The 16,423-nt window shown below is 37.8% G+C and overlaps 1 long non-coding RNA gene across 1 annotated transcript; it reads left to right on the forward strand.

Moving 5' to 3' along the window:
- Positions 1-4,888: 4,888 nt before the first annotated feature.
- Positions 4,889-8,254, forward strand: LOC138886493 (uncharacterized). The gene is made up of 2 exons (XR_011405270.1): positions 4,889-5,577; positions 7,926-8,254. It is a non-coding gene; the product is annotated as an uncharacterized lncRNA (long non-coding RNA).
- Positions 8,255-16,423: the final 8,169 nt, after the last annotated feature.

Below are 16,423 nucleotides of genomic sequence, written 5' to 3' on the forward strand. Positions count from 1 at the left end.
ACTGGTCAATAAAAAATATGCAATCAAGATTGACTTCACTTGGAAAAATCGAAGTTTTGGACTGATAGTCCCAACACCTGAAAGTATAAGCCAGTGGGGTGACACAAGATTTTTCATAAATGTCCTGGCACTGATTATATGGAAACATGTTCTCTTGTGGTGGATACAGTTGCTTTCAGATTTTAGTTTGGCAGTACCTAAAAATTTGATATGCGTATATAGAAATCATTGAAGGATTTAAACTGTTCTGAAGCATATTAAGGTTCCTAAGAAATTTATTAAATAAAGTTTCAGCAAATCCTTATGTGGTTAGAGCAATCATGGCGTACATGATTTATTTTTGTGTCTAGTACAATTGATGCATTAATGTATCTTGTTAGAACCATGAGTATATCAGATATAGATTTGTTTATTCTAACAAATATTGCTAAAGTTTTGTTGGTTATGCAAATGTAGGGCATTACATGAAGTTCGTTTTTCACACCAAAATACTAACAACTTATAAATTAAGTAACTCAACACGAATGCAACATGTGATTTTTTTTGAAGAGAAGATTCCAATAATATTTAAGACAATACTGCTTGTATAGCTCAATCGAAAGAAAGATATATTGAAGGAGACAGAATAAAGCACATTTCACCAAAGTTTTGCAGAGACAATCTTCAATAGAATGATGAAATGGATGTTCAAGAAATTTGTTCGAGTGATAATTTGACAAACTTCTTCACAAGACATTGTCGATATCAATATTAGAGAAGTTGTTATACAAGCTTGGAATTCGTCGTCTCCGAGAAACGAAAGTGATGTTTTCATCAGGGGAGACAAATACGCGTTGTACTCTTTTCTCCTTAGCTAAGGTTTTATCCCACTAGGTTTTCTGGGCAAGGTTTTTAATGAGGCAGCAAGTAATGCGTATTACAAGATATGTGTACTCTTTTTCCTTCACTAAGATTTTTTCTTAGTAAGATTTTAACGAGGCACATTATCTATAGACATCCAAGGGGGAGTGTTATGAAATATTATAATTATATTAGTGGATGTCTATAACTCCTAAAGAAGTTACTCCCACTACTCTTCTCTGTTAACCTCTCTATAACGACCCGACCGGTCGTTTTGAGCTTTTGCACTTTGATCGCCAGTTCTCGGGCATGACTTGCCCATATGATGTATTATGACTAATGTAAGTCATTGATTTTGGTTTTCACGGAAATCGGTATGAATTTGAAAGAACAGTCTCCGTTGAAAACTTTGAATTTGAAAGGTTTGACCAAGAGTTGACTTATTTGTATATGAGCTCGGATTGGATTTTTTATGATTTGGTTAGCTTTGTTGGGTGATCTATGACTTAGGAGCGTGATCGAAATTAATTTTAGAGGTTCGGTGTAGAATTAGGCTTGAATTGGCGAAGTTAGTATTTTGGCGAATTTTGGTTGATAGGTGAGATTTCGATCCGAGGGTCAGAATGGAATTTCGAGAGTTGTTGTAGCTTCGTTATGTAATTTGGGATGTGTGTGCAAAATTTCAGGTCATTCGGACGTGGTTTGGTTGAGTTTTTTATCCAAAGCCTGTTTCGAAAGTTTTTACAAAACTTAGGCTTGAATTCGATGAGTTTTGGGTAATTGATGTTGTTTGAGGTGTTTTAATGATTGCAACAAGTTTGAATAAGGTTTTAGAATGTGTTGATGCTTTTGGTTGAGGTCTCGGGGGCCTCGGGTGAGTTTCGGATGGTCAATCAGACCATTTTTGAATTTTAGGAATTGTAGAAAATCAGACCAGCAGTTGCAGGTATTTTGGCCTTCGCGTTCGCGAAGGGAAGCTCGCCTTCGCGAAGGGCTGAGTTCTGTGAGAGGCCGCGTTCGCGAAGGCTAGAGAGGGGATCACATCGCATTCGGGAGTGGGTTACGCGATCACGAAGAAGGATTGAAGTCAGATTGGTCCAAGGCAATTTTATTCAACGCGTTCGCGTGAAGGCTTCCGTATTCGTGAAGGTTTAAGTAGAATGGGAATCGCGTTTGCATCTAGAACATCACATTCGCATCTGGAACGTCGCGTTCGCGTAAGTTAAAAGTTGGTCAACGTAAATTTGTGCTACGCGAACGCAAGAGGTTGACCGCGTTCGCGATGAAGGAAGTTCAGAGCTGGGCAGAAAGTTTATAAACATTTCATCCGTGATTTTGAGCCATTATTCCTCCATAGCTGAGTATTTTGAGAGCTATTTGAGGGAAATTTAAGAGGGATTCATGGAGAATTGATTAGAGGTAAGATTTTTGAACCTAAAACGTGATTCTATTGTGAAATTTACCTAGAAATTCATGGAATTAGGCTAAAAATGGAAGAACTAGGGCTTGGGATTTTAAAACTTTTAAATTGGGATTTGAAGGACCATTTAAGGTCGAATTTGAGAACTTTTGATATGTATGAACTTGTGGAAGGATAAGGAACCCGTTGGTGTAAAAATTTCTGAGTTTCAAGAAGTGGGATCGAGTCTCGGGTTTTGGTAATTTCGGGATTTGTGCCCGTTATTGATTGTTTTCACTTGGGCTTTGTTCCCTTAGAATATTGTGATGTATTCGTTCTGATTTTGGATAGATTCGTCGTGCGTGGAGGCCGATTTGAGGGGCAAAGGCATCGCGAGCTAGAGATTTCATCGGTTCGAAGTGAGTAATGATTGTGAATGATATCCTGAGGGTTTGAAACCCCGGATTGCACATCGTAGTGCTATATTGAGGTGAGACACACGCTGGATGACGGGCGCGAGGTCGTGCACTATTGGGGATTGTGACTTAGTTCGTCCCGATTGATAATTTTACCGCGTATTTGACTGAAACTTATTTGCGATCATTATGTTTTGGGCTGATTGCCATATTTGGGCTTCATGCCAGCTATTTGAACCCTTCGGGGACTGTTGTTGATATTTCCTCACTGTTTTGATTTTATACTTGAACTCAGTCATGTATTTTCCACTGTTTTCAAAACTCAGTCAAGTTTATTTCGCTTTAACACTTGAAATGATATTTCCAATAATATTTTTGGGTTGAACATCATATTTTACTGCTGCCCCAGGGGCTTATGTGATTTTTGACTGAGTAAGGCCGAGGACCTGTATTGTGAGGATACTTTTGGATCGGGCTGCACGCCGCAGCAGCGAGATACTAATTTGATTATGATGTCGAGGGCCTGATATATGTACGCCACGAGGTGGCTTGTGATTTATATGAGGTTGCGAGCCTAGATTTGATGCCACGAGATGGCTTGATATAGCGCTTGGGCCGTAAGGGGCCTCTCCGGAGTCTGCACCCCCACAATGAGCGCGGGTACCCATCATGATCTGAGAGTGAGCCCGAGGGACTGAGATTGTTCTGAGAGTGAGCCCGAGGGGCTGATATTATTCTGAGAGTGAGCCCGAGGGGCTGGTACTGTTCTGAGAGATTGCCCGAGGGGCAAACCTTTATGTGTTCATCTTTCATTTTTACTTGGCATTTTACCTGTTATACTGTGGTATTTGTGCCCGAGGGGCGGATGTTCTGTGCTTATCGGTACTAACTATTTTGCATTCATTTGCGTAACTGTTGAAGAAGTTATTTTCGAAAGAGGGTTTTAAACTGAGCTAAGATGTTTCTAAAGATTTCACAGCTTCATTGCTTTTCTCAAAGGTTTTACACTGCTTCTGTACAACATGTTGGTTTGCCTTACGTGATTTCTTACTGCTCAGTTGTTATTTACCTTTATTACTCACTGAGTTGGAATACTCACTTTACTCCCTGCACCTTGTGTGCAGATGCAGGTATTTATTCACCCGGTAGTGGGTTTTGGGGTGATCGGTGGCTGAGTTATCGGAGTTTAGCAAGGTGGCTGCCAGCGTTCGCAGCACCGTTCTCTCTCCCTTTTTGTTCATCAATCCTATTTTTTGTATATTTCAGACCTTGTAGTTGTATTTATACTCTAATAGATGCTCGTGACTTGTGACACCCCGGTTAGGGCTGTGTCGGGTTGGGTTTCCATTTTGTTATCTCTATTTCCGCTAAATATTGCTATTGAATCATGTTTGAAGTATCTTTATATTATTTAACTGTTTAAAAGGGTGAATTGTGTAAATTGGCTAGCATTGTCTTCACGAGAGGCGCCATCACGACCAGGTTCGGGGTTAGGGTAGTGACACTCTCACTACTTCTTACAATTATTGTTGTAACTCCCACACCTCCATAACCCCCTCCATGATCTTCCCCCATTATCTCAATAGTTAATTGCCACGATCCAGATTTACCACCCTAGAGAGTTGTGATGGCGCCTACTAGTGAAAGCTAGGCAAGCTAACCAACTGAACTATTTACCTTGTTTCCATTTTTTAATCCGATAACAGTTAAGAGCCAGCTGTAGACATGTGATTTTTGACCCTCCCCGAGATTTCACCCATTTTAGCATGTAAGATTTAGTTTATGCCTAATATCGATATTTTAATTAGTTTTGACTCTTTTACTTTATTTTATCAAAAAAAAAATGAAAATTACAAAAATATTTCCTCTTTTTAGTTGCTTTTAGTTTATTAATTTTCGTAAAACTAAAAAAATAATAATACAAAATAGTACCTTATTTTTATTTTAATATGATATTTGAAAATACCAAAAATAGGTCTGTTTTAATAGTTAGTCTTATTTTAATAGTTATTTTACTTAAGTAGGATTAATTAATAAATGAGATCGTATTTTTAGTCTCGTTCGTGGAGAAAGAATAAATCTTGGGCTCGAGCAACCCATTTTTAGGCCTAATTTTTGGACCTAGCCCATAATTTTCCAAGCCCATAATTCCTAGGCTCATACCTCTTAACGTAAATATAATCCTAAAACCCTAAACCTATAAAAGGAGCTAACCCCTACACCTAAAGGGATCAGCCGAAAAAGTGCAAAAAATATAGATCCCTTGTCTACAAGACAATCCGCCGTTTCTGACCTTGGAGGACCCCCTCATCTTGGTCTTGAACTGCTTCTCACCTTCTTCTTGAGGAGCCAACCAAATTCATCCAAAAAACTCCATTAAATCTTACACTTGAGAAACACCAGTGACCCTCCCTCACCTCAACACCTGCTAACCACCTCCAAAACCTCACCAAAACACCCATAAAACTAACTCCAAAAGCCACCTAAAAACCAGATCCAAACATCCATGAAAACCATCTTGAAGCAGTCTCAAAGCAACCCCCAAAAAGCTTGTAAAAATACACCAAACTTCAGCTCTTAAAACCAGCAAAACCAACCTTAAAATTAGCCAAAAACTCAGCAACCCTCGCCCCTTTTTTAGCCAAAAAAATGCGAAAAATCCAGCTGGAAAAATAGCAGCAAATTAGATGCGAAAATAGTCAAAAAAGCAACAAAAAGTTAGCTGAAAATCAGCAGCAAACCCAGCTGCAAAAGGCCACCACATGTTAGAGTCGGGTACATAATTTGTCTGTTCGAGAAGTTCTATTCGAGTTTCTCCGGTGTGGTTGTTACCGTTGTTTAAGTTTGGTTGCCGATTCATTTTTCAAGCTTTGAAAGTGACTGGAAATTCTATCAAATAAATATAAAGTTTCAGTCCTTAAGGTTCGTCTCTATTTTGTCTTGATTTTTTTTAATAGCTCCAAGTGTTGAAATCTGTATTTGTCATTATGTTGCCTTAATTAATTCAATACTTGATTCGATTGTTTTTAATTTCTAATTTTTACTAGATACTACTGTACTTAAAAGCTTCTGTGTGCATAACTTGGTTGAGAAGTTTGGGAGATGATGTTATTTTGTTTAAGATAATTGGGCCATCAGGTGATTTCCTAATTTGGTCCTTGACTTATCCGTAATATTGAAAGATTTTGGCTCGTAGGTGTTTCAATTTGGTCGAAGATCAGTAAGTTGAAATTTGGGCTTGAGAATGATATATCGATGAGTGCTTTAACAAATGGATAATTGTTCTTGCTACGTGAAATTTTATTCGGAATCAATTTTAGATCAATTATGTTTTTACAAATAATGCGTCATGACGGTTTGGTTTGGTCATATTAGTAAAAATGAGAATTGGACTAAAATAAATTCAAATTGACATGCCCAACATGATAGGCCAGTAAATAAGCTAGCCACCCTTTACTTAAGTAATATATTTTGTTTCATCCACAATAACCTCCATAATTTTTGGCCTCAATAATCCTAAATTTAGTAAATGAACAATTCATGAATATCGTAGCTTGCTTTAGGCACGATTAATAATAACTCATCATGGCTACGGGTACGGTTCCCTTAACGTAGTTGTGATTTGTAATTGCTAAAATTCGGGGGTACATTTCATGTGGCTCGGTTCAAATGTGGCCCGGTTCTAATTTCCAACAAGGTTAAATAGGACGTGTCGTGAATCACGGGTGCATTTCATGTAGTGTGGCTCGCGATATGTTTTAAATAACCTTGAAATAATTCCTGAAATATTAAAAGCGGCTAAAAAGTTAAAAGGGCACGTAGGTTTAAAATGTGTTTTAAAATCAGATAAATAATGCCAATAATAATAGTTGAGCGACCGTGCTAAAATCACGGAACCCAGGAATGCCTAACACCATCTCCTGGGTTAACAGAATTCCTTACCTGGATTTCTGTGTTCACGGACTGTAAAATAGAGTTAATCTTTTCGCGATTCGGGATTTAAAACCGGTGACTTGGGACACCATAAATTATCCCAATTGACGACTCTGAATTTTAATATAAACAATCTCATTTAGATTGTCACTTAAATTGGAAAAAACTCCTTTATACCCCTTTCGGGGGTAGTAAAAAGGAGGTGTGACAGCTCTGGCGACTCTGCTGGGGACAAGAACCCAGAACTTCTGTTCAGGGTTCAGAATTCGAGCTTAGAATGACTGTTATAGTTGACTTTTATTTATTATCTGATTTTTTATATATTTGAGCCTAATGTGCTAAATGTCGTTTTTTACCGTTTTGATATTGTTTGAACTGTATACAAATTGATACGAAACCCTCCTCTCTCTGAGTCTTCTAAATCATCTAGGAAGTGTGCACTTCGTGTGACTTCTCTTCTGTTAGAGTCATATCCCAATTTTAAAATGAGGTTCGGACAAGTTGCAAAGCCGGTGAAGCTTCTGTATTCCCGGTACGCTCCCCCCCGGCTCGAGCTGTCCGCTCGGATAAGCCAGGTCTAGAACAAATAAACTCAGGTTTTTAAACCTCGAGTAACATAGCCTCATGCCGGATCCCTAGTAGGAACGCTTGTTTGCATAACGTGTATCTGACATTGGAGACTCAACATAGGGGTTGAATCCGTTTAGGACAGGTGTACCCCAAAAAATAAAAGACCATCCTGATGCATCCTATGTGCTACATGTTGCAATCTTCAAGGGTAAAAGGGTCATTTGGCGGACCAATGATAGTTGAGGGCAAATGAAAAAAAAAAGAAAAAAGAAAAAAAGAGGGTGAAGTGTGAAAATAAAGCAAGTAGGGCCCAGTTATGTTTTCTTTCACATTTTTGTTAAAAAATAAAAAATAAAAAACCCAAAAAGATTTTGCACTTTCCTATCATTTTCCAAAAAACAAAATAAAAAAAAGAGGAAAAAGAAAATTCAAAAAGATTTTACATGTCTCATCATTTTCAAGGAAAAGACAAAAAAAATATTTTTTTTTTTCTAAATTAGTTGTTTTTTTTAATTCTCGCCCATATCCAATCTTCCCGAACTACGCATACCTGATTCTCATCTTTCAGGGCGTGATACGTTGGCAACCCACATAGGGTCCGGTATTCCTAGTGGGTTTAGGTTCTTAGCTTCGCGGAATCTTAGCCAAATCTTGCATTTTTAGCCACATAGGTTAATTTTAGAAAAATAGTCACAACCATGTCTTGCATGTGTCTAGTACGGAATGTTATTGTCTCACATAGTGTTGGTTTGAGTTTTTTCATACAGGTGTGGATCTACTTACCGGAGTTTGAGCATGACAGATACCCCAGGACCATCCAGTCAGGATCGCTTATTCAGGAGTTGCTTAAGAAGATTTTTATTTTTATTTTTTATGCTTTGAGTCTGTTTTTCTTTTTGTGTCGTCTTTTACCTTCTAGTTTTGTGCAGTAATGTCGAGTTTTTTTTGTTATTGTACTTTCTATTTTGTATTTGAAAAAGTGTGTTATAACTCAAAAAAAAAGGTTTTGCGTTTTATATTTCCGTTAGAAGTTTTCTTTAGAATACTAATTCTAGAAATAAAAAAAAAACATTTGAGGTGGTTTTCCTTTATTGAATTAATATTGTTTTCATATTTTCTTTTAGTACATTAAGACTAAAAATTCAAAAAAAAAAAAAAAAAATTCTTTTAGTATCTCTTTAAAGGTTTTCTTTTAAGATATTAATTTCAAAAAATTCAAAAATATTTTCTTTTGAGGTTCTTCTTTGGGAAACTAATGAAAAATGTAAAAAAAAAATCTTTTTATTTTTACCAGAACTTTAGGATATTGTACATAGAAGAAAACAAATATACTTTATCTTTTGTTTATCATTAAAGTTTCTTCCTTAGGTAATCAAAAGCTAAAATCCAAAAATATTTTTTTTATCTTGTTCATTTCTCGTTTCGAAATCTTTCTTCAGGATTATCAAATGAAAATTCAAAATATTTTTCTTCGATTTATTCTTTAGATTTCCTTCCTAAAAAAGAAAAGAATCAAAAAATATTTTTTCTCTTGTAGGGTTTTCCTTAATAATTTTTCATAAAGTATTTGTTTCAAAAAGAAAAAAAAAGAAAAAATATATGCTCGTTAAGCTTGAGTTTAGAATAGGTTATAGAACATTAAGTCTAGAAAATTCAAAAAAAAGGATTTGCTTCTTTCATTTCTCTTTTCTCATCAGAGTAGTCATTAGGATAAAAAAAAGAGAAAAAGAAAAAGAGAACGTTAGTTTGTTTTCTTTATTTCCGATCTTCCCGAACTACGCAAAGATCTGATTCATGCGGCGTCATGATACGTAGGCAACCTACATAGGGTTTGATCGAATCATTTTTTTATTAAACGAAAAGGAAAAAAATGAAAAAGGGGGTGAAATTATAGGATGTGAGAAATGAAAGGAAAGAAAAGAGTGATAATTAGAAAAAAAGAGAGGAAGAAAAATGAGCAAGCAAGTGCTAGAAGAGCAAAGAAAAGAGAGGATTGGAATGAACAAATTGGGATGATGCCAACTGACCTTCGTACCCTCGAAGTCATTTTAGAACCAATAACTGTGACTAAGTACATGCACATAATGTGAAATTATCTTATGTTAAATGCCCTAACGCTAATGTGATGACTTCATTCTGTTTCTTTTGTTATCTTTATTATAACAGAAAGGTGGTTGGTTTGTGGTTCTTAAAGTGGTAACTCTTCTCTACAACATAAGGTCGAAAGACAATGGCAGACGGCAACAGAATTGAGTCGGTTGATACTGGTACCCAAAAGCATTTGGTTGAATAAGGCAATGGGTCGGTTGAAGAGGTAAGGATGTTAAGATAACACATTGTGGACATGTATCAGCTTGGATGACTGGGAATGCACCACCCCCGCCACCACCTAGCTTCTTAGATGCTACCCTTACCCAAGCTCCGATCACAGTGCCAGATGATCCCCCATATTCTCCAGATCCACCCGTTTATCACAGCTTTCCCAACCACCCTAGTAGCTCCATCACTCATCCTCCAATTACCTCTCCCCAAAATTGCCCTCCTGTCATATCCAATACCCTCATGATCACAACTTCTCAACAATCTTCCCTTCATAGATTCAACAATGAACACCCACTCAAAGCTCATGATACCTAACGTTACCCTTCAGAGGTTGCCCACAAGGTTCCTGACTCATACAAGCAAAGCCCTCGGGATGAGCCTCATGTTGAAAATTAAAAGTTCACAGGAAAAGAAGGGCGAGATAAGATATCCAGGAAGCTGAAAGGTATAGAACAGTCGTTAAGGAGCATGCAAGGGATGAGAAATCAGATTAATATGTTCCCTGATGTTCATCTACCCGCGGGGTTTAAAGTGCCAAAGTTTAATTTGTATGAGAGGCGTAGAGATCCGGTATCCCATCTGAGGGGTTATTGCAGTGAAATGAGAGTTGTTGGCGGGAATGACGAGTTGCTGATGGTGTATTTCAGTGAGAGCCTGACTGGGGCAGCCTTGGAATGGCATACACGTCAAGATGTCAGTAAGTTGCCTACATGGCATGACATGGCTCAAGATTTTGTTCGACACTTTCAATACAATATAGGCATTACCCCAGACCGCTCCTCCCTATCTAATATGGAAAAGAAACCGGAGGAAGGTTTTAGGGAGTTTTGGTTCAGATGGAATGAACAAGTTGCTCGGGATAGTCCTCTCATTGATAGAAAAATGTTGCTGAGCCACGCCAGCGACAGGATCCAGTGGGCATTCCCGCTCAACGCTTTCAGCCTCAATATCGACCCTATGGATATCCTCGTGCTCTAAATATTTCTCCCCGATGCTACTTCTCTCCACAAAATCCCCAAAATCATACCTCACCTTCCCAGTACCCTATCCACAATGCACCGCCATATGCTCTACACCTACGAGACCTGCGATGGCCTGCACCATTTCCGCAAAATATCTTACCCGCCTCCTTAAGCATATCAACCACCTACCCGCAAAAGGTTTCAACCGAGGCCAGAGTACAAAATAAGAAAGCAGCAACAAAGAAAAAAGTCTTTCACTCCTATTGGAGAATCATATGTCGGTCTGTTCCAAAGGCTGAGGCAATTTGACATGTTGAAGCTGATTCAGATAAAAATACCAAACCCTCTTCCAAAGAATTTTGATTTTTCTCAGAGGTGCACATATTGCTCTAATGCCCCAGGGAATGACATAGAAAAGTGTTGGCATCTGAAAGGAGCAGTCCAGAAGCTTATTGATGTAGGTGACATTACCGTGCAAAATTCAAATGCAGTAGAACTAGCCAAAGTCCATTGCTTGTTCATAATGAGACACATATGGTGGACATGATTTGTGTGGAAAAGGAATATGATAACTCTTCTGAGATCCTCGGAGGGCCACTTGCCGGAAAACATTAAGCGCTATCACTCTTGGTTCCGGAAGTTGATCCTAAGAACGAGCCGACCAAAGGGACCCAAAAGCAATTTGCTAAGGACAATGCGATGAAGACTTGTGAAGGTTCTAGTAATGTTGATGCGGAACCCAATGGCTAGGATGTCAAGTTTGGTGATTGGAAAGATGCTCCTTTCTTGGCCAGCCAGGGAGGAGTCTTGGTGGTTCATTTTTGCTGTCATTTCTGTTGTCCGGGTTATTTCAGGGTTGTAATCCGGATATTGTCTTGTGACTCACCCTTCTATCCTTTAACTCTGCCTAGTTCCTTTAGTCGTAGTAACTGTCACACCTCCTTTTTCGCCCGCGTAGCCCGCAAAGGGGCGCGGAAGGGAGTTTTTCCAATTAAGGGACAATCGAAACGGGATTTATTTATTTATTTCAGAGTCGCCACTTGGGAGATTTATGATGTCCCAAGTCACCGGTTGAATCCCGAATCGAGGAAAAGAATGACTCTGTTTAACAGTCTGCACACCAGAAATCCGGATAAGGAATTCTGTTAACCGGGGAGAAGGTGTTAGGCATTCCCGAATTTCGTGGTTCTAGCACGGTCGCTCAACTGTCATATTCGGCTTGATTATCTGATTTTATACAATTATGAACCTACGTGCAAATTTTAACTGTTTACCGCTTTGTTATTATTTATTCAAAGAATTGCAACGTCGTGAGAATGCATCTCGAATTGCGCCACATAAATGTACCCGCAATTTTTGATACGTTCCAACTTCGTTGAGATTTGGATTTGGGTCACATAAATGTGCACCCGAGTTTAGGAAAATAACATTATTAAATACGCACCTAAAGACTAACGCGTTGTTATTTTGAGAAAAGCCGTAAAGTTCGCTATGCGGCCTGTCACGAAATCTAAGCATTCGAAATAACTATCCGTTGAGGGCCCCGCAATTTGTGTATTCTTGTTTGTCGAGGCTCGCCCCATTCATTATTTTTAAAGGAATTTGCAACGTCATGGACATGCATCTCGAACCACGTCACAATCAATGCACCCATGATTAGCGACACATTTCTACTCCGTTGAGATTTGGATTTAGGTCACATAAATGCACACCCGAGTTTAGGAAGGTAAGATTAATTAAGGCGCATCCTAAAGAGACTATCGTATCGTTATTTTGGGAAGGGGCCGTGAAAATTCACTAGACGGCCAACTCCAAAGTCTATCCGGTTATTGAATCCTTTTATTGAAGGCCCCACAATTTGTGATTTACTGTGGCGAGGCACGTCTTCTTTATTTTAAGGATATCCTAAAGTGACTACATTTATATTTAAATTAGTCTCTAAAATAAAGAAAAAAATCCTAATTAATTACGAGCTTAAGAAAAATAAGAAAACGTAACATACTAATTGCTAGATTAAGACAAATATTAATGGAAAGGAATTTTACGAAGAAAAAAAGAAAAAATTCGAAATTGTAAATAAACTACAAAATTCGACAACTAATATTCAAAAGAAATCAATTATGGCTAGATTAAAGCTCGCATTGTTATATAAAAAAACTATTGGGATTAGTTATTCACAAACATTTAAAACTAGATTTAACCATAATTGCTAAAGCTTATTAGAAAGTTTATTAAACTTAAACGTTGACTCATCTTGCTCAAACTCGCACCTAATGGATTAATGTTCTTAGCCTTACTACGTTGAATCACACATTAAAAGCATCAAGCCTGCTGATTCTACGACATTATTGGCCTATTATATTTGCCTAATATTTGCGGATCTTCGTTACTAATAAGATTCAAAGATTAAAAAAAATCTCAAATTGCTTCTATTCCAATATTTGCAAATTCAAATCTAGATTTTACTAACCCTCCCCCCCCCCCCCCCAAATTAAATCGATTTCCCATATTGACTATTGACCAATTTGATTTGAATGCGATTTCAAACTAAAAAATTAACAAAGCCGAAACTAATACTTATGGTGTTCATACCGACACCCATCTAATAGTTCCGCAATTTAACGCTTCACATTATACATACTTCTACCATTCATATAATATGAAACACATAATGAATATCTAACTAAAAAAATACGAATATTCTATAATTAGAAGCATAAATCTTCTGGCCACTTCATTTCAGCTTTAATGCATATGTCAAAATGATTCAGAGTACTGTACCTGGTATTTGAATACAGGGAAAGGAAGAATAAGATTAGCAGCAGTAGAAACAACGCAGCAACAACAAACAACCAGTAGCAGTAATGTAATAGCCCAGAAATAGAGTTTGAAAACCGGTGGAGCAGTAACCCAAAAACCAACCAGACTTAGGAAAAACCAAGCGAAAACCTAGAAATCCCAATAACTCTCAAAGGCAGGACAGAATGAACCCAAAAAAAAAACAGAAGAGGCAATGGGATAATTCTGATTTTCTGTTCTTTAAGACTCGAAGTAGAACACTTTCAAACTACTCACTCTCTATGATTTCTGAAAAAATCAGTCCTCTTCTCTCAATCCTCAACTCTCAAAATTAAAAGTCTGTTTTTATCTCCTCTTTAGTTCTGAAATTTCTATCTCCAAATTCCGTCGCCCTTTAAGTGTCAAATGAGTCCTCTTTTATATCCAAAGCAAGACTCCTCCTTTTCTTTTTACCTATTTCCTTTTTACTTTTTTAAACTATTATTACTACCCCTTTTACCTCTTTTACTTTTCAGCCCAATATTCTTTTACTATGTGTACCTTTTAGCTTTTATTATTACCTATACTATTTCTGATTTTTAATTACGTAAAAGCAGTCAACACGGACCCCACAGCCCCCCCCCCCATTTTAGTGGTCAAAGAAGACCTCATTATTAACCCCCTCCTTTTACTTTACATCATTATGTCTTGTTCCCCACTACCATTTAAATAAATATATTAGATTCTCACCACCATATGTCTTGTTCCCCACTATAATATTTTACTATTATTAGAGCTTAGTGGACGGAGCACTTAAATTAAATAAATCTGCAATGGGTTAATTCCCGTATTACCCCTAAAACTACTGTTACTACCCTGATTCAAAAAATCTGTTCAAACTTCAAAAATTATCTAAGAACTAAAATCAGATTACCAGCTATAACCAATTCACTTAATCAATTAACCAAAATATAGCAGCTATAACCAATTCTTAATCAAATTCAATCAACAAATTCAAACTAAATAATGAACAACAAAGAAACAACTGGAATTATTTTGACTGAACAATATTTTTTAAATACAAACCTACTTTCAGATTCAACAACAATAACAAACAAGTATATTTAAATCACTGAGCTCAAAATTCAAATTAAACTTAAACAGAACAAATAAACAGATTCAAATCTAGAAAAATCTAAATAATCAATTGAACCTCAAACTAAAATCTTACAATATTACAACCAAGATGAAGGATTCAAGTTATTAAACTAACACACTTCTATATTAAAACTAAATTCTTTTAAATGAATAAAAACAAACTGAAAAAATAATCAAGCAATGATAAACCACGAACAAGAAAGAAACAAACATCTACTGATTTCAGATCCGAGAATATCAAGCAATATACGGACAGAAGTGAAACTTAAACCAACTAATCAGATCGGAACAACGACGAACTCGAACGGAAACCAATCTTCCCGGAAACTTTAAAACCAAAATAACTCGAATTTGCCCGAAATTTTTTTGTATGTTTTCTGGTTGATTTCAAGCGATGAAGCTGGACGACGAAGACGACCATAAACACCACTGAAAACGACCAAACGGTCAGTGGTTTCCGGCGTGGCTGGGCGGCGAGGCAGCGTGAGGTTGCTGTGCATCATGAGATGAAACAGCAGCACAGTCGAAGAAGCTGCAACAGCAGCTGTTCGTTTGGTGGGGGTCGTTGGTGTAAGCACGTGATTTTTGACCCTCCCCGAGAATTTTCACATTTTTAGCGTGAATATGTGAAATTGGGTCTAGAACAGCTATTTTAACTATTTTTACTTTATTTCAAAGAAAAAAGAAAATCACAAAAATATATATATAATTTTAGTTTATGTATGTCTCATAAACTTGAAAAATACAAAAAATTGCACTTTATTTTTGTACTTTGTATAATTTCGAAAATTACAAAAAAAATAATAAATAAAACATAGTTCTATTAAGGTTTTATAGTCATTTTAACTTTGAAAAAATACAAAAATATTACGTCATATTTTTGTCTTTATTAAAGAACGAAAATTACAAAAAAATAGTTTTATTAATATTCTATAGTAATTTTTAACTTGGAAAAAATACAAAAATATTACCTCATATTTTATCTTAATATTTAAAAACGAAAATTACAAAAAAATAGTTTTATTAATATTTTGTAGCTATTTTAAACCTTGAAAAATATTTAAAAAGATATAGTTTTGTTTAAATACTAGTCTTATTTTTGGTAGTTATTTTGCTTACATAGGACTAGTTAAGCAACGTGTTCCTATTTCTCGGGTCCGGGCAAAAGAATAATATTCGGGTTTAAACTACCCGGTTTTAGGCCTAATTTTCGGACCTAGCCCATAATAAACAGTGTCCAGGACACATGGGGAACCCCACCACGCGTGGGGGACATATGCCTTGAACCCCACCACGCGTGGGCTCATTTTTCTGGGCAAAACCCATGCTAAATACACGGATGGGACGAAAAGAACGGGGGGACTTTTTTTGAAAATTTTGGAAGGGAAGCTACTGTTCCTCTTTCTTCTTCAAACGAAGAAAGAGAAAAGAAAACCCTACTGCAAAAACGACCACCCTCCTCCTCCATCACCCCCGTCCAAACCACACCACCCGACGCCATAACCACCATCGTCGACCTCCAGCCCACTCCGTCACCTTCCACCGCGACCACGACCAACGACAACAACCCATCCAGTCGAACCCCCTCCTCCTCGCGTCCAAGCTCCAGCCATCGCCACCACCATTGTCGCCGCTACCAGCTCCCTCCACCTCGTCCAACTCCACCTCCGTCAACCGCCATAACCATCGCCTTCACCAGCCTCACGCCCAAACAACACCTACTGAAACCAGTCGCAACCCCCTTCCAGCCACGCCTCAGCTCCAGTTCCGCCAAACAGTCCGTCGTCACTGCCCATACGACCACTCCTCGATCCTCCATTAAATCCGTCGAGCAGCAGCTGTTGCTGCATGCCAAGCAGTTGTGGCTGCGTTCCTGAGCAGCTGTTGCTGCGCATCTTAGCCTTCGACGTACCGGACCATCGTCCACTACCCGTCATCACTATCCCTTGACCCCACTCCCTCACTGCCCAAGCAACCACCCCTTCTCCTCCCCGTCTCCACGTCTAGTCCACCAAACCTCCGGCTCAACTTCACGTCAGTCATCG

This window comes from Nicotiana sylvestris, chromosome 2, assembly GCF_000393655.2.
Source record: "Nicotiana sylvestris chromosome 2, ASM39365v2, whole genome shotgun sequence".
In the NCBI taxonomy this organism is placed as follows: Eukaryota; Viridiplantae; Streptophyta; class Magnoliopsida; order Solanales; family Solanaceae; genus Nicotiana; species Nicotiana sylvestris.